Below are 22534 nucleotides of genomic sequence, written 5' to 3' on the forward strand. Positions count from 1 at the left end.
CCTGGCCTGCTCCTTCCCCTGCTACCCCCACGGTTCCTTTTTTTTTTTTTTTTTAAGATTTTTATTTATTTGTTTGAGAGACAGAGTGTGAGTGGGGTGGGGAGGAGCAGAGGGAGAGGGAGAAGCAGACTCCCTGATGCAGGGCTCCATCCCAGGACCCCCGGGATCATGACCTGAGCTGAAGGCAGATGCTTAACTGCTTAACCGCTTAACCGACTGAGCCTCCCAAGTGCCCGACGTTTCCTATCTTGGGTAAAACATCAGAATTATTCAAGGGAGAGACCTGGGAGTTATTGCCAACCCTTTCTCCCCACTCCCCCACCCCACCATGCTCACCTCTCATCAGTCCCATGTCCTGTCAATTCTACCACATACCACCGTCTTCTCTCTCCTCATTGCTACTTCGGACCCCATCATTTCCACCCAATCACACCTGCCCCCTAAGGAGCTTATCCATTCACTCACTGGTTCCTTCGTCCATCTGATCATGCCCTGAGCGCCGCCTATGTGCTGGGCGCTAGCGGGGCCCTGTGGACGCACCGGGAAGCAGGACCGCACAGTCTCTGCTGCCGGCCAAGTCTAGTCCAGGAGACGGGCAAGTCCACAAGTCCACAGGACGAGTAGGAGGACCTAATCTGGAACAGGGGTGCCTAGGAGAGCTTTCCAAGAGAAAGTGTGGCTAAACGGAGACCTGAGGGAGGGTGAGGAATTTGCCGAAGAAAGAGAGGGGGAAGGTATCCCACGCAGAGGAAAGAGCATGTGGGCAGGCAGAAGTAAGAGAGTCAGAGTCTCATCTGCAGGCTGGTGGGGGCCACTGGGAGACTTTAACCCACGGGGGCGCACCCTCAGATCTGCTCCCTGGCATCCGTTTCACTCTCCACACTTCAGCTAGAATCATCTTTCTACAATTGGCACAACCGTCTCCCTTCCCAGCTCTTAAAATCCTGCTCTGTCCCCAGTCTTTAAAAGTCCAAACCCTGGGCAGCAAGCAAGTCACTCGAGGCCCTTGAAACCGCCTTGCCAGCCTCATTTCCTATGGCTCCTCCCCCGGCCCAGTCTGCTCAGCCACACCCGGACAGGTCACATCCTTTCTCGGCTCTGGCGCCGGGCCTTTGTCCATGTAGTGCTGGCCTCCCTGAACGCCCTCCCCCACTTCTCCAGGTGAAGTCTTTGTGCTTCGGGGCCCAACACAGACGGGCCTCCCCCAAAAGCCTCTCCTGACCCCTGTCCCCAATGAGAGTAAGTTTCCCCTCTCTGCCCCCATTACACTTATAGAGAGCTACGATTCACTGGATGCTTTTTCCTCTCTGCTCGGCCTTATAGAAGTATTTCTTTTTTCTTTTTTTTTTTTTAAAGATTTTATTTATTTATTTGACAGAGGGAGACAGCCAGCGAGAGAGGGAACACAAGCAGGGGGAGTGGGAGAGGAAGAAGCAGGCTCTCAGTGGAGGAGCCTGATGTGGGGCTTGAACCCAGAATGCTGGGATCACGCCCTGAGCCGAAGGCAGATGCTTAACCACTGCGCTACCCAGGCGCCCCCGTTATAGAAGTATTTCATGTTCATGAGATTCTTTACGAAAGTATCTTATCATCAGCCCCATTTTACTCATGCGAAACTGGGGCTCGGAGCCTTGAAGGGACTAACCTAGTTTCCAAAGGTAACAAGTGACAGAGCAGGGACTCAACCCCAGGCGGCTGGCGGCCACAGCTCATGTGCTTAATCCCTAGGCCGCCTCACCCTCTAATAAGGTTTTCTAGCAATGTATGTGCCTCTGTTAGCAGACTGGCAGCACTTGGAGGTCAGCGTCCAAATCCAATTCATCTAGACTCCCCAGGGTCCAGCATATGGCTCCACACGCAGGAGCGGGTACAAATGTGTGTAGAGTGAATAAATAACTTTAACTAGAAGGCTACTAGAGGGCTGTGCTCTGGGCTCACAGACAGCTTTCCTCTTTTTTTTTTTTTTTTTAAGATTTATTTATTTATTTTGGAGAGAGAGAGAGAGAGAGACAGCGCAGTGGGGGAGGGACAGAGGGAGAGAATCTCAAGCAGACTCCCCGCTGAGATCACCCCCCCCCCCCCGCCAAGCCTAAACCAAGAGTCAGACAGTCAATCCACTGAGCCACGAGGCCCCCCCACAGACAGTTTTCTAAGGGTGGATGAAACCCCTCTGTCCTGAGTGGGTCTGGTCATCAGGCTGGGACAGACACCATGCCCAGTCCAGCACCTAGCTCCTGGCCCGAAGCCAACAAGTGTCTGCTAGTGACCTTGGGCTCCCATCTGAGCAGCCCCTTCAGAATCAGATCCAGCCCTGAATCTCCGCTCTGCCCTTACACAGAGCTGTGTTACTCCATGCAAATGACTCTACGTCTCTGAGTCTCAGTTCTCTCATCCTCAAAATGGGCTCAGCAGTGCCTGCTTTTAAGTGGTAGTGGTGAAGATACTGAATGGCGGCCATTCCTACTATTCCCCACGCGTCTACTACGTGCTCTGCTGGGCTTTGTCGTTTATTCTTGAGTGGTGTGACCCGAAAGTCAGGCAACCAGGGAGGCAGGAACCCCTGCATTTCGGAAAGCCCATTTTGGCCCTCCTCTGCTGAGCCCTTCCCTGTTGGGCAAGGAGTCAGAGAAGCCAAGGGGCCACGCCCACCTCTACCCACTTCTAGACCATCTCTGGGTTCCCAGATCCCATAATCCCTTGAGCTAGCCTCCCGGGGCCTGGATGGGTCCTTGCCTAACCCAAACCCCACTCCAGGGTAGATTTCCAGACCTGCGGGGTGGCCGAGGGACAGCTAGGTGCTGGGAGTGGGTGAACAGACCTTGAACTCACTGGGAGTGGGGCATGGAGGGGGTGGGAGAGAAGAAGGGCCTCTGGTACATGCTCATTAGGGACCAGCTTGCCCTTACCGATCTTCACAAATGTCCCAAAAGGAAGGAATTATTAGTGCCATTTTAGAGAAGAAGAAACTGAGGCTCAGCCTGGAGGAATGACTCCAAAGCCTGTTCGTCATCTTGCCTCTGAGGCGGCCGTGCTTTATGTCTCGGTGCTTACATCTCATCTCTTTCATCCTCACCACAACCCTCTGATAAAGCGCTATTGGCATCCACTTTACAGATGAGGAAACCGAGGCACAGAAGGGTTAAGGGACCTGTCTGAAGTCACACAGCTCGTAAGTGGCAGAGCTGGGAATTGAATGTTAGCGGTCCAGCTCTTAACAGTAAGCTCTGCCGTCTATTACCATTACCAGAGTAATAACTCGGTTCCTGAACTTGGATGGCAACCGCTCTGCCTCAGTCATCTGTCCGAGGAATGGGGTATGGTAAAAATGCCCCGCACTCCAAGGCTGTAAAGCCAGGAAGAGGCAGAAATGTGAGCCGGGCTGAAGGAGGGCCTTGTGGCAGTTGCTGGGGGAGTGGGGCTTACCTTCGTTCCTCACCCCCTGCCCTGTGGGCCCAGGATAGCTGGGCAGGGCCCTGGGGGCTGCTCAGAGAGAGGCCCCTCTGGCCTGGGCTATGCCCTCCCTCCCAGCCTGTGGCCTGAGAAGATGGCGCTTTCTCAGGGTCAGAGGCAGAGGCGGCAGCCCCCCCTTCCTCTCCAAAGCCCAGCTGTGGGGCGGCTGCCCAAGCTCCCACCAGCTCCGCCTCTCCTACTCCCTGGCCAAGTTGCTGCTCTGTGGTCACCTGGACCCAATTTCCTCCTTCCTGCCTCCTCCCATCTCTGGGAAGCGCCCCTGGGCTGCCCTGCCAATTTCCAAAGGCTTCTCCCCCAGGAAGCCTTCTCTGTCCTCCCCACCCCCAGGTCTCCTACCCCTACTTGGAACACTCCGGCTCCTCTCCCTTCAGCCCCACACATAGAGAATCATTTGGACCATCAGCCCATTTTCCATTTGGTTCCTGGCTGAACATTGGGTCCCCCTGGCCAGACTGCGAGTTCTCTTCCCCAAGGCGGTTATCACATCTTGTGCTTCCCTCTCCCCCCACAGTGCCAGGTAGGGAGGAGCCCAGAGCCAGAGGGGCCCCTGCCCTAGGAACTGAACCTTGGTGCTCAGAGGCCTGAAGCCAGCATCATTGTTCTTCAAGCTTTCGAGATCAAAGCACTCCTCCTTTTAGGTGAAGAAACCCCGAGGGTGCAGGGAGGAGAAGGGACTTGCCCAAGGTCACCCAGAGGCCAGGCCAGTACTCAAACCCAGGTCCTCTGGCTCTCAGGTGCAGGTTTCTGACACTCGGCCTGGATCACGTTTCTAATCCTCCCGGGGCTTCATTTTCAGGCAGAAGACCAAAACAGTTTCCAACAATGTATTATCAGAACCTGGGGGGTTAATTCTGCCTCTCCTGCCAGATCTGGAAAAGCCCCAAATCCAACCTCCCTCCATCTACCCCCATTTCATAAACAAGCAAACCGAGACCCCAAAAGCAGAAGGGGCCTCCTCAAGGTCACACCACTCCGGTGCTTGAGCTGAGACTGGATTCCATGTCAAGTTCTTCGAAGAAAAATTAAACATCACCAACTAATCCATTCATTCAACAAAGGTTTGTGTGTGTGTGTGTGTGTGTGTGTGTGTTTGTGTGTTTGTTTTTGTTTTTGTTTTTTGAGAGCCTAATAATGCCAGGCTCTATGCTGGTTGCTAAGAAAATCAGGGTAAAAAAGACAGTCCGAGCTGGTAGGGATATGAGGGGGCTCCTGGGCAGGAAATGGTCTGCATCTCGATCCGGGTACCAGCTACATGGGTGTGTCCAGTTTGTGGAATTTCCGGAGCTGTGGATTTTGGTACGCGCGCTCTTCTGAATGTATATTTCAATTAAAATAATTTTTTAGAAGACAGTCACCAGCCTTGAGCTTATAGGCTACGGTACAGTAGAGGAGGCGAGGTGGTACCTCGTTACACCAATAATTGCTTATACAATTGTGACGAGCGCTACAATAAAAGCAGAGGGTGCTCAGGGCTGTGGAGTAGCCCCGAGCTCGTGCGGGGGTAGTCAGGGAAGGCTTCTCAAAGGAAGTGAGAGGATAAGCTGAACTGTACAGAATGAGCAGGAATGGTTCTCAACCCCTACCTTACACGGCCCGAAAATTAATTCAAGATGGGGCGCCTGGCTGGCTCAGCGGTAGAGCGTGCGACTCTTGATCTCAGGGTCGTGAGTTCGAGCCCACATCGGGTGTAGAGCTTACTTAAAAAAATAATAATTCAGGATGAATCATGAACCTTCATGTGAAAGCTAACACTATAAAGCTTCTAGAAAAAGATGTATGGGAGTATCTTCATGATCTCGGGATAGGCAAAAATTTCTTAGGCATCAAACACACTAAACATGAAAAACAGAATCGTCAGGGGGCGGGGAGAAGCGTTCAAGACGGAGAAAACAACGTGTGAAGGCCCAGAGGAAAGAAGGAGCGAGGTACGTTAGAAGAACTGAGAAAAGGCCAGAAGAAGGGAAGGCAGGGAGAGAGCGAAGTGTGAGAGAATCCAAGAGGGGGTAAGGGTCTGAGGAGCCAGGGTGTTATAGGCTGGGTTAGGAACTGGGAGTTTATCCTGAGGGTACTAGGCAGTCAGAGAAGGTTTTTTAAGTTTCCTTTTTCCTTTTTTCTTTCTTTCTTTTTTTTTAAGTTTAAATCATCTCTACACCTAATGTGGGGCTCGAACTCACGACTCTGAGATCAAGAGTCTCACGTTCTCTGGGCCAAGCCAGCCCAGGCGTCCCAAGAGAAGGGTTTTTAGTAGAGGGAGCTGCAGGAGCAGCAACTGAAGCAACAGTTAGGGATAATGTGACCTTCACCTGCCTTCGCAAAATCAGGTATTATCTTCTTTGATGTGCCCAGGGCTGCAAGGTATGGCCTATGCAGAACCACGAATAAAAGGAAACACCCCCCTTTCTCCCTGCTCAGCAACCAGACAAAGCCAGGCTTGGATTTTGCTTTCTTGCAAATCAAGATGTAGCTTTACGACTTGAAAAGTCACTTAATCCGGGTGCCAGGATGAGGCAGGGTGTTGCAGGCGGGGACTTGGGCTGTGGGGCCCTGTCCTGCCACACCCAGCCCTGGTCTTAGAGGAGCTGGAGTCTGCCAGTTCCTACCCACACTCCAGCTCTTGCTATAGCCCCACCTCACCCCTGCTCAGCACCTGGACCTTCTCACATCCTCTCCCTTCTCTCCCACCCTTGGAGGACTAAAGGTTCTCACCAGGAAGAGCCCAGAGGTCAGGAGTTTCCTTTGCCCCCTCCCACACCCACACACATCAATATACCCAGGACCAGGGCCCCACGGAGTCCAGCTGTCTCAGCACTCAGGCCTTCTCCCTGCAAGGTGCTCACTGAGGCACCGAAAGTGGTGACTCCACTCAATTCAACCAACATTTACTGAGCACCTGCTGCATGCCAGGCAGGCGCTTGCGTAAAAGGGTATTATTCCTCCTCTCCAGGAATTCTTGGGGTAATGGGGGAAAGAGAGAGCAAAATATACAAGCGCTTTATAGAGGAGCAAAGTGCGAGTGAGTATAGAAAGTGAGACTGACTTCACCTGCGGAACAGGGTGTGAATATCAAGGAAAATTCCTCTAAGAGGTGACATCTGAGCTGGGTCATAAAGAACAAGTAAAACCGACAGTGAGAAAAGTTCTTGGTGACAGAGGAAAGTATAAGAATTATAGTGACCATTGGGGATGTCAGATACTGTGCTCGGCACCTTCTGGATTCATTTACTCCTTACAATGACTCTATGAAGTAGGTATTAGAATTACGCCCATTTTCTAGATGGAGCAACTGAGGCTTAGAGAGGGGAAGTGATTTGTTTACAAACTCTCATGGCTGTACATGGCAGAACCAAGACTTGAACCCAGGTCTCTCTGCTTCCATGCTCTTAACTTTTACTATAGAGAGTGGCTTGGGCAAAGGACATGCGGAGGAGGGGGCAGGGGGTAAGACTAGAGGGGTGGTGGCAGAAGCCTTGGTGAGGAGTATGGGCTTTATCCAGAGAGCCATGGGGCCATGGAAGGTTCACTAGTGAAGGAGGGCAAAGAGGGATAGCACTCACACTCGGCTTTTTATACTGAGTGCCTACTTTGAAGGAGGAGAATTTAGAGACAGAGAAACTCGTGCAGGAGTTGTACAAAAATCCAAGAAAAGGGCGCCTGGCTGGCTCAGTCAGTAGAGCACGTGACTCTTGCTCTCGGGGTCATGAGTTCAAACCCCACATTGGGTATAGAGCTTACTTTAAAAAAATCCAAGAAAGAGACGAGGGTTGAAGGATGGAGAAGAGGAGGTGCCCTGGGGAGAAACCAAGCAGAACTTGGGGATGAAATGGAAGGAGTAGTCAAAGATGACATCTGGGCTTTTCTGGCCCATGTGTGCGCTCCAGAGGGAAGCCCAATAATTGGTCTTTAACAATTTATTGGGCACCCCATCCCCCCACCATGGCTCAGCTCCACCCTTGGCACCTGCAAAACTCACTCCTGGAAGGTGCTTTATTCTTCTCCAAAATGTGTATTCATCACCTGTTGGAGTTTTCATTCACCAGTATACGCCAAGCACCTGCTGTTTGCTGGATGTTCTCGGAGCTGGGGGTAAGCAGGGAATAAGCTAAACCCGCCTTATTAGCGGGGTAATGGTGATCACCTGGGGTCTGGATTTGAATCCTGGTTCTGCAACTCCTTTGTGCTCAGTCCTGGTCGAGCCTCCAGCTGGCCGTGACTTCAGGGAAGTCACTGAACCGCTCCCCGAATCAGTTTGCTCATCTGTAAGATGGGGGAAGCGACAGTGCCTGCCACAGGGATTCCGTGGGTTAGTACATGGAAAGTCTCTGGTGCTGGGTAGGCGTTCGGTGTCAGCTATTACTCGAGTTCACATTTTAGTGGGGAGACAGGTCCAATTACACAATTAATTATTTAATTACCACAGTGATAAATACCCTGAAGGAGCGTGCAGTCTGGAGGGGAGGGAAGGCTCCCCAGAGCGAGGGACGGTCCCGCAGAGCCGAGCCCAGTGAGCTGGGGCTGGCCAGGTGAAGCAGGAGGGAAGGAGGGAAGGTCAGGTGAGGCAGAGGGGTCTGTGAGTAGGCAGAAGGAGGTGCCGAGGGGTCCGTATTTCTGGAACTTAACCTCTTTGGAGCCTCCACACAATGCTGAGAAGTAGGTCAGGCAGATACTCTGCTCCCATTTTCTAGAAAGGGCACTAAGGCCCAGAGAGGAGCAGCGACTTAGCTGGTCAGTAACCAAGCCTCCTGGTTGATGCCCTGCCCGCACAGATCCAGGAGCTGGAGAGCACAGGCCTGAGAAGAGGCCTTTGTCCCCGTGCCCACTGGGGTGGGAGCAGCAGGAGCTGAGCTGCAGCTGGTGACCAGCGGCTGTGGCGGCCAGAGCTGCATTCCTTCCCCAGCCCGCAGAGCAAGTCCAGGCTCATGGCAGGGGCCCGGAACGTTCTTTTTTGTCTTAAAAAAGAAAAAAAAAAAAAGGAAAAAAGAAAGAAGAGAAAAGCACTTTAGTCAACATGAAGTCTTGACTTCAAAGGACACAGCTCCCAACGGTCTCCCCGAACCCTGGGTCTCTCCAACTCCCTGGGGTAAGTCCCCAGGCAGCCAAGTTTCTGGGAAAGGGAATGAGGCCTGGACTTGGAGTCCAAAGACTTTGTGGTGAGCCCGGCTCAGCCTCCAACTTGCTGTGTGACCTCGGGCAGGCCAGCAGCCCTCTCTGGGCCGGCGTGTCCCCAGCCAAACAGGGAGGGGAGGGTTGGATGACATCAGGTGGGGTGGGGAGTCCAGCAACCGGCCCCAGCCAGCTGCAGCCGCTTTGCTGCCCTTCAAGTCTGAGGCACTGGGGCCTCGGGGGTCCGGAAGCTGGGGACAGGCAGCCTTTCATCTCTGCTGGCCCAGGGTCGCTGCAGGTTGGCAGGCCCCCCATCCCGAGATCGCGTTTCAGGCTGGAAGGGGCCTTCCTGTGACCTCAGCCGGCCAGCCCTGCCCCTGCCCCCCTCCTCCCCATTCTCACCAGAGGGAAGCAGGCAGCATCCCGCCCAAGGTCACCGACCAGCAAGTGGCTGTCCTTCGGCCTGCCCTTCCCTCCCACCCGAGCCAGCACCCCCCCTACCCCCAGCCCGGCCTCCCACAGTAAAGCCTCAGGTCTCCTGGGCCATTAGGAATCTGCCAGGCGAGGCGTGGTCTTCTTCCTCTCTCTTGTTTCTTGGCTTGTTTTCCCGGTTCTCCAACAGCCGCCTCCTGCAGAAGCCTCCGGGTGCGTGTACGGGAACATTTTTCTTTAAAAAAAAAAAAAAAAGAAAGAAAGAAAGAAAGAGAGAGAAATGCAGCCACGGTTTGGGTAAAAAAGCAACCAACTCCTTAATCCTTCCCTGTAACCCCGGGCTCCTCGGCCGGGCTGGCCCAGCCGCGAGGAAGGAAGGCCCTGCTGGGCAGAGGCTGGCCTTGTCCCCGGCCCCGCTCTCCTGCAGGCTTTGGTCTGACTCCTGGAGCCCGGAGGACACAAGCCGCGGGGCTCAGCGGGGCTGGGAAAGCGCGGGCGGCCGAAGGGGCTCGGGGCCTCTGCCCACTCGGCCGCCTTCTCAGGAGCTTAGAGGGGAGCGTTTTCCAGCCCTCGCCATGGCCTCTCCCCCCGTGCTCACTCCTTTATTCTTCTGTCTTAGGGATCACCGGCCTCTTCGTGGCAAGTAGCCCGACGCCACCTCCCACCTCAGCGCCTCCTCGTCCAGCACAGGGCTTGGCTCCTTCCGAGGGGCTCGCGCTTCCCCACTCCGCGCCTTTGTCCCTCCAGGCCCCACGGTAGGGTGACAGTCGGTGTCCCTGCCTCGTCTCGCTCTGCCCTCCGAGCCCTTAATTATCTGTTGCAGCCCCAGCACCTGGGTCAGTGCTGGAAACCTAGTAGGTACACGGTGTCTCTGGACTAAATGGATTCAAACCAGAAATAGGTCTCGAGAGATATTCAGAGTGAGCTCGCAAAAGGGACATGGGATTATGGCGCATCCCAGTCGCAGCCCTTCCCTGCCTCCCCGGCTCCCTGAGAATCCAGTCCGATTCTCTATTGCTGCCTCTTCCCTCTTGCCAGCTCTCATCAAAGGATTTCCTTTTTCCCCAAAGTGCCATCTTTTCTCTTGCCTCTGGGCCTTTGCATGTGAAATTCCCTCTGCCTTCCACACCCTTCTCCACCTCTCACCTGGATGACTCCCTCTGGCCTGTCACCCTGTCAGATTACCCAACGAGCAGAGCGGGCACGTGTTTAGGGCACCAGCAAAGCAGGGACACTAAAAAAATATACATGTATTATTTTTTAAAAATATTATTTATTTACTTATTAGAGAGAGAGAGCATGAGGAGGGAGAGTGGCAGGGGGACAAGCAGACTCCCCGCTGAACGGGGCTCCCTCCCAGGACCCTGAGATCATGACTGGAGCCGAAGACAGGTGTTTACCTGACTGAGCCACCCAGATGCCCCAAAATATGATTTTTAAAACACTAATTTGATGTTTGATAATTAAAAAAAATTAAATAGCACTCATGAGAAAACTTAGAACTTTATTGGGGTTCCTTACTCTTATTTTAGAGTTAGCGTAGTTTCTGTGTTGAATTCATACATGGGCTGGGGTGGCAGTAGGTGACTTCACCTGGCTTTGCTCTTTGAGACTCTCGGCCTAGACATCAGCTACCCCCCAGGAGCTTTCACGGACCCCTTGACAGGTTTAGGTCTCTTTTTGGTAGTGTCAAATCTCCTCTGGGTTTTTCTTTAATATGGACATTTTTGCTTTACTTGTTGCTTTCTATCCCTCCACACCAAGTCTGGAAGCATCTTCGGGACCCAGTTGATATCTTTCCGCCTCTATACCTGCAGCGTATAGTACAGGGCCTGGCATAGAACTGACCCCAGGTATGTTACTCTCTAGCCTTTATTATCCAGACCCCTTTGCAAGGTCTGCACTACACGTCATATTCTTTTTTTTTTTTTTTTAAGATTTTATTTATTTATTTATTTGATAGAGAAAGCACAAGCAGGGGGAGCGGCAGGCAGAGGGAGAGGGAGAAGCAGGCTCCCAGCTGAGCAAGGAGCCCATGCAGGGCTCCATTCCAGAACTCTGGGATCATGACCTGAGCTGAAGGCAGACGTTTAACTGACTGAGCCACCCAGGGACCCCTACACGTCATAATCTAGTTCTTACTTTATAAGCCTATCTGAGGAACTCCTATTCACCCTTCAATGCCCTGCTCAAATGACCCCTCCTCTATGAACCCGCCTAGGCCCTCAGTTGTGTTAGGTTGAGCCTAAGCTTTTGTGAGCTCACAGCTCCTGCTGCAATTGATGTCTCCCTCTTTTATTGTAATTTTTATGTATGTAGGGGCTCCTGGGTGGCTCAGTCGGTTAAGCACCTGCCTGCAGCTCAGGTCATGCTCCCAGAGTCCTGGGATCGAGCCCCACAGCATCTGGCTCCCTGCTCAGCGGGGAGCCTGCATCTCCCTCTCCCTCTGCCACTCCCCCTGCCTGTGCTCTCTCTCTCTCTCTCAAATAAATAAATTTAAAAAATCTTAAAAACAAAAAAAAATTTTTTATGTATGTATTTTCTCCCTCACCAGATTGGGAGCTGCTGAAAAACAGAGACTCGGTGGATGGGTCACCGGTCCCTGGTGCCCTGCTTTGGCCTGGCCAGAGGAGAGAGCAGTATATGCCCTTTAAATGAACAGCCTGGAAGATGTCAAGAAGGAGGGAAAATTCAGGCAAGATTTTGAATGTGGGGGAAGAATACCATGTACTCGCTGAGGGCACAGAGTCAGTGCAGATGAAAAATCACAGCAACAGTACTCCTGGCAACCAGTACTGAGCGCGCCGTAGTGTGGCGGCTAAGAACGGAGACGAAGCTCTGCCTCTTACTGGCTGCGTGACCTCGGACAAGATATATCATCTCTCTGTGCCTCAGTTTCCTCATCTGTCAACAGGGGAGAGTAATGGTACCTACGTTACTGGGAATTCATGGGCTAGCATCTGCAAGGTGCTGAGAGCCGTGCCGGGCACATGGGTGCTTGTGAGTTTGCTCCATCGCCAAGCACCTCGGTTGTGCCAGGCATTGTCACCTGGCACCTTGCTTAGCCCTCACAGCAGCCTGAGAGCCAGCGTTGTTGTGTCCTTTCACCAAGAAATGAGGTGTGTGGGGGCCAGAGGTTCTTGCGAAGGCCATTCACTGCGTAAGGGACAGGAATGGGCTTTGAACCTAGGTCTCTCTGGCCTGCCGCCCACCCATGTTCCTTGACTGTGGCACCTGCCTGCAGGAGGAGGGGGAGGAAGAGAAGATGGCACAGTGGGAAGGCAGGGAGGCTTCCCTGAGCTGGGGCCTCCGGAGCAGAGCGGCAGGCGTTTTTCTAGAGCTTTCATTTCCGTCTGCCTCTTCTGAGCAGGTGAAAAACCCCACAGAGGGCCCTTCACGGAGTCCTCCCCCTTTTCCTCCCCCTCCTGATGCTGCCTCATCCCCCCACGCTGGGAGGGGGGAGGTCAGGCATGCAGCGTGGGAGATGTAGGGGAGGGGAGTGAGGAGGTAGGGGAGCATCATTCCAGATCCTTTCCCTCCAGCACCCCCCTTTCCCCACCACAGGCGCTCCGGGAGGAGAGAGCATTCCAGGTGGAAGGAATGGCAAATGCAAAGGCTGTGGATTAAGGATGTGGAGGCGGGGAAAGCCTGCGAGCTTGGCTGGAACCGAGGTTCGGGGCCCCCTGGGATTGCTCAGTGGAGAAGAACTTGTTTGACGAGAGGGAGAGAGAGAGAGAGGGAGAGAGAGGGGGAGAGAAAGATATGCAGTGGACCCAGCAAGAGCTGAGGATGCTAGAGGTAGGGTAGGGGCTTCAGACTCTCCTGGGCCCTGAACACAGTGGTCTCCATCCTCTTCCCCTCACACAGGGGTGGTGAAGAGGGGGGTCTGTGATTCTTCATGGTCCCTGTGCTTTGTTTCTTCCCCTAGAATCCCTTAGCACACTGGGCTCTGCCAGCGCTGGACCAGGAATTGCCTCATGGCTTTTTATGGATCCCCTCAATGTGTTTTCCTCCCCAGCTCTACAGGATCAGTATTATTCACGCCATTTCATAGATGAGAAAACTGAGGCTCCGCCAGGTTTTGTAACTTGCTCAAGGTCACACAGGGTGTAATAGGCGGATCTGGACTCAAACCCAGGACTTTTTCTAGAGATGGCAATTTTGCCGGCTATACTGGTTTAGGCTGCTTTCCCCAGGGTGTTTGCCATCCCCATAGCAACAGTGAGCGGCCCGCCTATGCTGAGAGCGCTTCATAGTTTATGCAGGCCTTATTTTTTCTGCTTTTCACAACAGCCCTGTAGGCAGAGCTGCTATCATGCCTATTTCATAGATAAGGAAACTGAGGCTCAGACAGGGGGTGTGAGTTGGCCAAGACTGTTGGGACTTGGACCCCATTCCAGGGACTCTAAATGTCTTTTTGCTTTCCCTTGCAGAGGAAGAGGGTCTGTTCCCTGCTCTAATCTGCCTCAGGGGGCAGGGAACAAACAGGCGGGGGTTACTTTTCAGAATTGGTGGGAAAGGAACAGGCTTGGCCTTCAGAACCTGGGACTCAGCTACTGGCAGTGGATAATTTCATCCTTCCAGGTGATAGGTCTAACTGCTTGGGTAGAAGAGAGAGGGTTTACCCTCAAGAGCAGTAAGCCCACTCATGTTCAGAGGCTGGGTTCAAATTCCAGCTGTGCTGCTTGCTGACTGGGTGGTCTTGAGCAAGTCATTTCACCTCTTTGTGCTTCCTTGATCTCATTTGTAAAATGATGGTAATGACAGGACCTCACTCACAGGACTACTAGGAGGATTTATGAGTTAATGCATGACAGCATTTAGCATGCGTTTGACACATAGGAAATGCTCAGTGTTAGTGCTTACTAATATCACTATTAAAGTGTTCAGCACCATCCCCTCAGAAAGCAACTAGTCTATGTCCATTGCCTAAAAGGAGGTTGCCAGACAACCTTCGAGCAAAACTCCAGAATCTTACCTAGGACGGGCGGTAATGCTGATATCAACAATAATAATTAATTAATTAATAATTATTCTAATTATACATAAATATACAATTATTATTTATTAATAAAATAACTATTATTTAATTACTAATAAAGTTACTGTTAGAGTCAATGACAATATATTAAAGTTAACATTCAACAGCTGCTTACTATATGTGCCAATCTCTGTGCTAAGCACTTTGCATTTATTATCTCCTTTAACTTTCACAGATCTGGGAGATAAAAACAATTATGATTCCCATTTTATGGATAAGGAAACTGAGGCTCAGAGAGGTGAAGTCACTTGCTCAAGGTCGCACTGCTAGGAAGTGCTGTAGCTGTGATTTGAATCCAGGCTTGCCTGGCTTCCAAGTCTTCCCCAACAATGAAGGTCAGAAGTCAACTTGCCCAGTGTATAGACGCTTGCATCAGCTCTCAAACTTATCTGATGGATCTGCAGCCTCAGGCTCACCTCCCTCTCTGCTGGGAAGACTGAGCACTTTTTATGGAATGCCTTCTATGTGCCGGAACGCTTTAGACGAGTTCCACATTGAATCCTCACCCCCACCCTGTGACACTTTATCATTATCCCAATTTCTTAGAAAAGGAGATGAGGCACAGAGAGGTGTGGTGACTGGTCAAGGTCACACAGTCTGAGGTGAGATGGCAGAGCCAGGATTCAAACCCTGGGTTGGCCTCAAAGCTTGCATTCAGGGCCTACTGGCCTACCGGGAAAGTACACAGACCCTTGGAAATGAGCCTCACTTTCAAAGCCGGGTGCCCTCCCCTGTACGACCTCATTTGTTTAGGCCCCTGCATGAGCTCTGCCCTCCCTCCCTATTGCCACCTATCCCAATAGGCCTGGATGCCTTTCTCTTGGCCTGCAGTGCTTCTTCCAAACACCTGCTGCCTAGTTAACCCCCATTCACCAACTCGTCCTGAGATACCTCTTTGGGAAGCCTCCTCTGGCCCCACCCCATCCCAACATTCACTGTCATAAACACCTTGTACTTTGCCTTCTTGTTCCTTATCACAGTTTCTAACTCTGTTTTGATTCGTGTGGTCATTGGTTTTATGACTTACTTCCTCGCTAAACTCTAAGCTCCTTGAGGGTCTGTTTTGCCCACCCTTGTAGCTGTACCGCTGGCAGGCTGCCTACCCATAGTCAGCGCTTAATAATTTTTTTTTTTTTTTTTTAAGTAAACCCTACACCCAACATGGGTCTCAAACTCACTGACTCTGATATCAAGAGTCATATGCTCTACCGACTGTGCCAGCCAGGTGCCCCGGTGCTTAATATTTTTTAATGTTTAGATGAATCCATGAATGAATAGACAGCTACCAGGTACTTTACACACATGACTCACGCACAATTAACTCATTGAATCCTCACAATTGCCCTGTTGTCCCCATTTTGTTTTATTTTTAATTTTTTAATTTTCATTTTTTTAGCACTGATGTATATATATACACACATATATATGTATGTATATGATTTTATTTATTTATTTGACAGAGACAGAGAAAGAGCACAAGCAGGGGGGACCTCAGACAGATGGAGACGGAGAAGCAGGCTCCCTGCTGAGCAAGGGGCCCCATGCAGGGCTAGATCCCGGGACCCCCAGATCACAACCTGAGCTGGAGGTAGATGCTTAACCAACAGAGCCACCCAGCCGCCCCTATGTGTGTATATGTGTGTGTGTGTGTGTGTGTGTGTATTAGCAGTGATGTCTCTTGTCCCTATTTTATTTTTAAAAGATTTTATTTATATATTTGAGAGAGAGCATGCTCCAGAGAGCACACCAGTGGGGGGAGGGGTAGAGGCAGAGGGAGAAGCAGACTCCCCACTGAGCAGGGAGCCCCATGCAAGGATAAATCCCAGGACCCCCAGATTATGACCTGAGCTGAAGGCAGATGCCTAGCCAATTGAGTCATCCAGGTGCCCTGTTGTCCCCATTTTAGAGAAGACATAGGTGAGGCTCGGAGAGCTAGAAAGTGGTGGAGCTTGGATTCAATTTCAGGTCAGGCTGACCCAAAGCCACTGACTTCTGCATAGCACCTGCTGCCTCCCAGCACCCAATGGCCACAGTCACAATTTAAATAGTCGTTGGTTGTCAGACCACACGTCCTCATTTGAGCCTGGAGGTCACTGACTCAGACAGCACTGAGGCTCTTTCAGCACCACGCACTTGGTGGTCTCTGCCCTTCTAAAGTCTTACGCTGCTCCCCCTCCCACTCCCGTCTTGTCCTCCTTCCTTTCGAGAGAGGGAAAAGGACTAGGAATTACAGCCAAGGCAGCCCTTCTGGGAAAAACAATCCTGCAATGAAAAGAGCCCTGTTCTGAGAGCAGAGAGACCTGGATTTAAGTCTTGGCAGGGAGGCAGCCCTGCTGAGGGCCCACAATGGTGTCACTGCCCCTCTGTGTCCTTGTTTGGGATTCTGTCTGGGTTGCTGACCCACCTGCCAACCCCTACTCACCTCCGGATTCCTAGCACCCTAGAAACAGCTGAGGCCTATGGTGACCAGAGAGAGAACTGTCCTGGTACTCTCAAGACACTCCCTGGAATGCTAAAGGGTTGGTGGAGGAACTTCTTTCTCAGGGGGTACCAGGCCTGGAAGGAGAAACACAGAAGTGGAAGACAAAAGATACAAGTTTGAGTCCTACGGTTGTTTCAAAATCCCTGGATGACCCAGGGTAAGTCATGGAGTTTTCAGTGTTCTCGCCTGCAAAACGAAGACAACATCCGCCTTACAGCGTTGCTCTAGAGAACTTAATGAGATTTTCGCTAACTTGTGAATTTGTCAAATGGTATCCAGCTGCAGCCTTTTATAATCAACAAGGCGCACATATCCCCAACTCAGGCGTGTAGCCTCAACAAACCGCCAGGACAGGAGGCAGACATGACTGCTCCTATCCTGCAGGAGGACAAACTGAGACCCAGATAAGTTCAGGAAGTCGTCTGAGGTCGCAGAATGAGGTGGCGGCTGACCAGGGTCTCGCTCGCCTGACCCTGGCCTTTCAGAACCAGCTCCCAGTCCCAGGACCCCGGACCTCGCCCCGGAAGAATCATTCACCGGTGGGCTGGAGCCTATGACTCATTCTCCCCACCCTACTTTCGGTCGGGCCTGAGACGGGGAGAGAAGGGACAAAACTATCTGCAACTTGAGGGGTGTCCATAGAAAGTTCATGGGTTTGGTCCCGTCCTTCTACCAAAAATCCTTGTCCTTTGAACTCTACCAAGAAGAATCCATCTTTCAATACACTTAGTACGAGTTTGTACACTTTCTCAGATGGTATTTTCCTACCCTGAATTCAGGAGTTGATTCGATTTAATCTCCACCCCCACTTCACTTGGTTTGCCCTCCCGCTGTTTACTCCGATTGCGGAAGTAGCTCGGGTGGAGTTCCCCAGACGGTACACTTGAGTACGTCTTTTGCGTAGCTATTTAACTGGCACTCCACTCAGGCCAATGGAATGCCCGAAAGCCCCAGGAGGGTGGGGCAGAGAGCCAATCAGGGCCGTTGGCGGGGTGTGGCCGCGTCCCAGGGCGGGGAATCGCGTAATGGCGGACGCGGGCCGGGTGAACGCGGCTGGGGGCGTAGCGCGCTGAGGGGGGTCTGGCTCTGGCATCCCGGGAGGCCGCCCGCGGGAACAGTCCGCGTGCGGAGAAGGGTGACTGGCCGGCCCCTCTATCGCTGAGGGAGACCGCGCGAGACCAGGTGAGCAACAAGTCCCCCGGGCGGGCCCCGCCGTGAAGCGCCGGGCCCGGCCGCGCCGCCACCCCCACCCCCTGCCCTGAGCCTTGCTGGGTCCCGGGGGAGTGGGTGGCGCGCCTCCTGCCGCGGACCGGCCGTGGCCCGGCTAGCGGTCAGCGCGGGGTGGCCTCACGCTACACTCCCCTGCCCAGAGAGGAGGTGTCCTGGAGATCCCCATGGACACTTGGAGGGGCCCGCGAATCTGTGAGGCTGCGAAAGTGCCCCCAACCTGACCTGGCACTGCCACTAACTCGCCGTGTGACTTTGGGCAAGTCACTGCCTTCTCTGGGCCTCAGTTTCCCTATTTGTAAAACGAAGGCTTTGCAGGCAGTTGTACATGAGTTGGATCTCAGATGGTTTCGGAGATCTTGGGCAGGGTCTTCCCCAGTTTCCATCTCTGGGCCATGAAGGAATTGTAGTGCTCTTTGAGATCCCTGGCCTGCTAAGTCGAGGAGTGGCGGAGAGAACTGTGTGTACGTGCGTGTGTGTGCCTATGTATGTATGTGTACAGGATGGTTCTACAGGGTAAGGTGGAGAGTTGGCTAAAGGGGCTCTTCCGTGAAGGCTCTGGAAGGCCCCCAGACTATGATGAGTTGGACTCCGGTTGTCTTGGTCCTCTAGGATCCTAGAGCCTCTGAGCCGGCAAAGTTTTATACACCGGTGCTCCATAGCATTAGAGGAGAGGAAAGCATCCTTGGAACCTCTTGGGGCAATGATTGACATTTAGGCCGGAAAGAACTCAGGAGGGTTAGGAGTAGGAGGAGGGCATTTATGGTGCGCCTACTATGTGCCAGCCCTTGTTTAGGCTTATCGTCTTACTTAATTTTTACAGCCGCTGTTGAGAATTTACGCATAAGGAAACTGAGTTTCAGAGAAATGAAGTAACTTGTCCAAGGTCACACGGTGAGGTACAGAGCTTACCAACCATAAGATGGTTTCCTCTGGGAATCACCAGACAAGGGGGAAGTCATTGTCCACTTCAAAGAAGTTTGCTTTGTCACAAATGGGGGGAGGGGTCTGGTCCCAGACACTTGAATTGACCTCTGGCATGGGGACGGCTGGACCTTGATCTCTGGATGGCTAATTATAAGTGCATTCCCTTTCTGCAGTCTGAGAGTTGGAAAGGACCATTTCTAAATTGTAATTGTAAAAGTTACTTTGAAGTGTGTCAGAACCTCAAAGAACTCAGTTTGACTCTTGACTGGGTGGCTTGTGAAGTTCACCAACTGTTGGTGTATAGACTTGACTCTTGGTTCAGAGGGGTGCCAGCCCAGTAACTTTTTCTCCTCCCTAAGGCTAAATTTTCTTGGGATGAGAGAACTTTCCCATTTGTTCAGATTTCTTTAGATTCCTGGAAGGAAAGGTCTGAACCTTACCCTGCCTCTGATGAAGCATAATGTTCCTTCCTTTCTTTGTGTTCCCTGTTATCTGACTTCTAGATGACTGAGGATTGTGGACCTGGAATCAGAGACTAGTAGTTGGATACGATAAATTGTAGCCCTTAATTTTTCCAGGCCTCAGCTTTTGGTTAATCGAAATGGTAGGACCGGCAGTGTGTATTGTTCTCATATGTCAATGGTAGGGAAGAAAATTGGAAGAGGAAGTTGCTGAGAAAGAGGGCGTTTCTTAGCAGTGGAGCCAATATGTATTTCTTTGTTTGAAATTCTAAAACCAGAAAAGCAGCAACTGAAGGAGGAAGGAAGGAAGGAAAGAACTGTGAAACTCTTCTTCCAGTCCAAATATTTGAACTTTAAGAGCTGTCACTGTCCGAGGCCCTGCTTTCACAGAAAAAGTCAATTGTAATTTGTTCAAAGTTGAGAAATTGTACTTTTATTATTTATTTATTTATTTATTTATTTATATTTATTTAAGATAGAGAGAGCACAAGCAGAGGGAGCTGCAAGCAGAGGGAGAAGCAGGCTTCCCGCTGAGCGAGGAGCCGGATATGGGACTCGATCGGAGGACCCTGGGATCATGACCTGAGCCAAAGGCAGAGGCTTAACCAACTGAGCCACCCAGGCATCCCTAGAATGATAATTTTAGATATGAAACCCTCTGAGATAAATTTCTTAAAAATAGAACATTTCTTATTTACCAGTGGATGGTTCTCTCTCAACTTAGTTGCCAATTGCAGTCTTTTGGTCTATCTTAACTGTGATTTAAATTAGTGAATTTCAATCTAAGAAGAATTGATCTAGATACTGGATGATGCAAATTATCACCATCACTTGAAAAAACACATAATGGTGTGTTTGAGTTTTGACATTTGTCAAAAGTCTTTTTAATGCTTCATTTTACAGGATTGTATGTGTGAATAGTTGTTAAGGCATTGAATATATTGTATCTGAAGATGTACCTTCATTCTCTATATTAGTTATATTTTCTGTATAAGATTTAGTCTTAATTAGCATACCAGTCCATAGTACCTTGGGGCCAAAAAAAAGAAAAACCACAACAGTTCTTGGGATGTTTTTTGAATATAGAATTTTTGGGATTTTAGAAAAGGAATATGGTACATATACTGTGTGTTACGTAACATCCCAGACAGGTCAGGGGCAGCACCTTGTAATCAAACACATTACCATTTCTGTAGTAAAATGTCAGAATGTTCACACCAACTGGTATAAATAAATACTATAAATAGCCTCATGTCATTTCATGTCAGGTTTTGCCACCAAGTGAATAATGAAAAACTTGTTTTTACAGCCTTTTAGATTTTGGAATTGAAGTTAAGGGATTGTGGATAAATGAATAAAACTTACATGGGTCCATATAAGTTTGGATAAAAGTTATATGATGACAAGGACAATTACAAGGAAAAATATTGTAAGCCAAGCTAATTTCAAAGCTATGGGTCCTAAACACAGTAGTGCATAGAAGACACTTTTATTCCGTGTGCTGCTTTATGTACATTCTTCCTTAAGTACCCAAATTTACCTCTTAATACCCGCCTTGTTCCCTGTTTTATATTTTTGAATGGCACTCTACCCCACTTTTTAATTTTAATTAATTTTTACTATTTTTTTCCTACATCTCTTTTTAAAAAAGTTATTTATAGGATCTTGTGCTCACCAGTTTTTGTGTAACATTGAAGAGAATTATACCTTTTTCTGTATAATTCAGAGAAAGACTAATCAGGTGAGGATCTGTAGATTAATGTTTGCAGAATTTAAAGCTCATGCTGTCTTCAGGGTGGTCTTTAGTATGAGGTTATCACTGCTGGGTAGGATTTAGGTTGAAAAAAGATTTCTTTTTAAAGTAAGCTCTGTGCCCAGTGTGGGGCTTGAATTCAAAACCCCAAGAATAAGAGTTGCATCCTGTACCAACTGAAAAGTTTTTATTTTTTGGAACTAGCTGGCTCAGTCAGTAGAGAATGTGATGCTTGATCTTGGGGGTGTGTGAGTTCAAGCCCCACTTTGGGTGTAGAGTTTATTTAACAATATTTTTTATTTTTAATTTTTGAAGCTTCCACAATTTGAATATCTTGGTAAGAAGTTTACTAAAATATATTTAACTTAGAGTATTTTTATTTTAAGTGTATGCTATATGAGAAATTCGAATTTACCAGCCTTATTAATTTGGGTGATTTCTTTAACTGGCCAGGTCCTCTAGGAGCAAATTAAACAACAACAACAACACAACTCTGTTCTTTACTCTTGTTGGACACTTCAGCTATAGAGTGAGGTAGATTGGTGGTGTTGGAGGTTGAAGAATTATTTCTTCTCTTTGAAAGAGGCCCCATGGGACACCTGGGTGGCTCAGTCGGTTGAGTGTCTGCCTTCGGCTTGGATCATGATCCCAGGACCCTTCGGGCTCCTTGCTCAGTGAGGAGCCTGCTTCTCTTTCTGCCCCTCTCCCTGCTTGTGCTTGCTCGCTCGTTCTCTCTTTCTGACAAATAAGTAAATAAAAATCTTAAAAAAAAAAAAAAAAAAAAAAGGAGAAGCCCCATGACAGCATGAATTTGAGAGATTCTGGCCTTCAGGATACCCTGTAGCCTCCTGATTTGTGGGCCTCAATTCATCCTCCTACTGGGGGTGTCTCCATAGTTCCTGAGAATGGTGCTTCTACTGTCTGGGATGTAGAAGGGGTATAGAAGAGCATATCAGCAGTTGCAGGTGGATTCGGTGTACGACGGACTAGGCAATAGGAGCAGTTCTTATCCAGAGTACCCCAGTTTCTCCTCTTTTATAAACACTGATAGTATTGCAAAAGGACTACAGTTGGTGGACTAACATCCTTTTCCACATTACTCTGTTGTGACTGTGGATAAGCTCTTCAAGGCAAGAACTGTGTCTTGTACTTCTTTGGTATTCTGTAATGCATCAAACCTGCTTGCATTAAAATTTACCATTAAAATATATCCGTGGGCTCCTGGGTGGCTCAGGTGATCAAGCATCTGTCTTCCCGCTCAGGTCATGATCCCAGGGTCCTGGGATCGAGTCTCATATTGGGCTCTCTGCTCAACGGGGAGTCTGCTTCTCCCTCTCACTCTCTCTGTGCCCCCCCCAAGTAAATAAATAAAATCTTAAAAAAAAAAATAAAACATCTTCATATCTGGGTTGGGATCTCTGATGTCAGTATACAACCAGGGTTGAGAACCATTGATACAAGCATATTGTAAGTGCTCAATAAATATATATTGGTTACTTTTTTTGTTTTTTAGAGTTTATTATTATTTTAGAGAGAGTGAGTGTGGGGGGAGGGAGAGGAGCAGAGGGAGAGGAACAAGCAGACTCCACGCTGAGCATGGAGCCTGGTGCCCAGGGCTTGTCCCCACAGCCCTGAGATCA

General features: G+C 50.1%; 1 protein-coding gene across 2 annotated transcripts in view; it reads left to right on the forward strand.

The window, feature by feature from the left end:
* The first annotated feature begins 17520 nt into the window (after positions 1–17520).
* Positions 17521–22534, forward strand: part of WASF2 (WASP family member 2) — a 73006-nt gene continuing 67992 nt past the window's right edge. For both annotated transcript variants that reach the window (XM_045782001.2, XM_045782000.2), the window contains exon 1: positions 17521–17708. The gene's annotated coding sequence lies outside the window, so the exon portion shown is untranslated. The remainder of the gene's footprint in view (positions 17709–22534) is intronic.

The sequence above is a fragment of the Ursus americanus genome, chromosome 33 (assembly GCF_024610735.1).
Source record: "Ursus americanus isolate L20-20 chromosome 33, mUrsAme1.1.p, whole genome shotgun sequence".
Lineage (NCBI taxonomy): Eukaryota > Metazoa > Chordata > Mammalia > Carnivora > Ursidae > Ursus > Ursus americanus.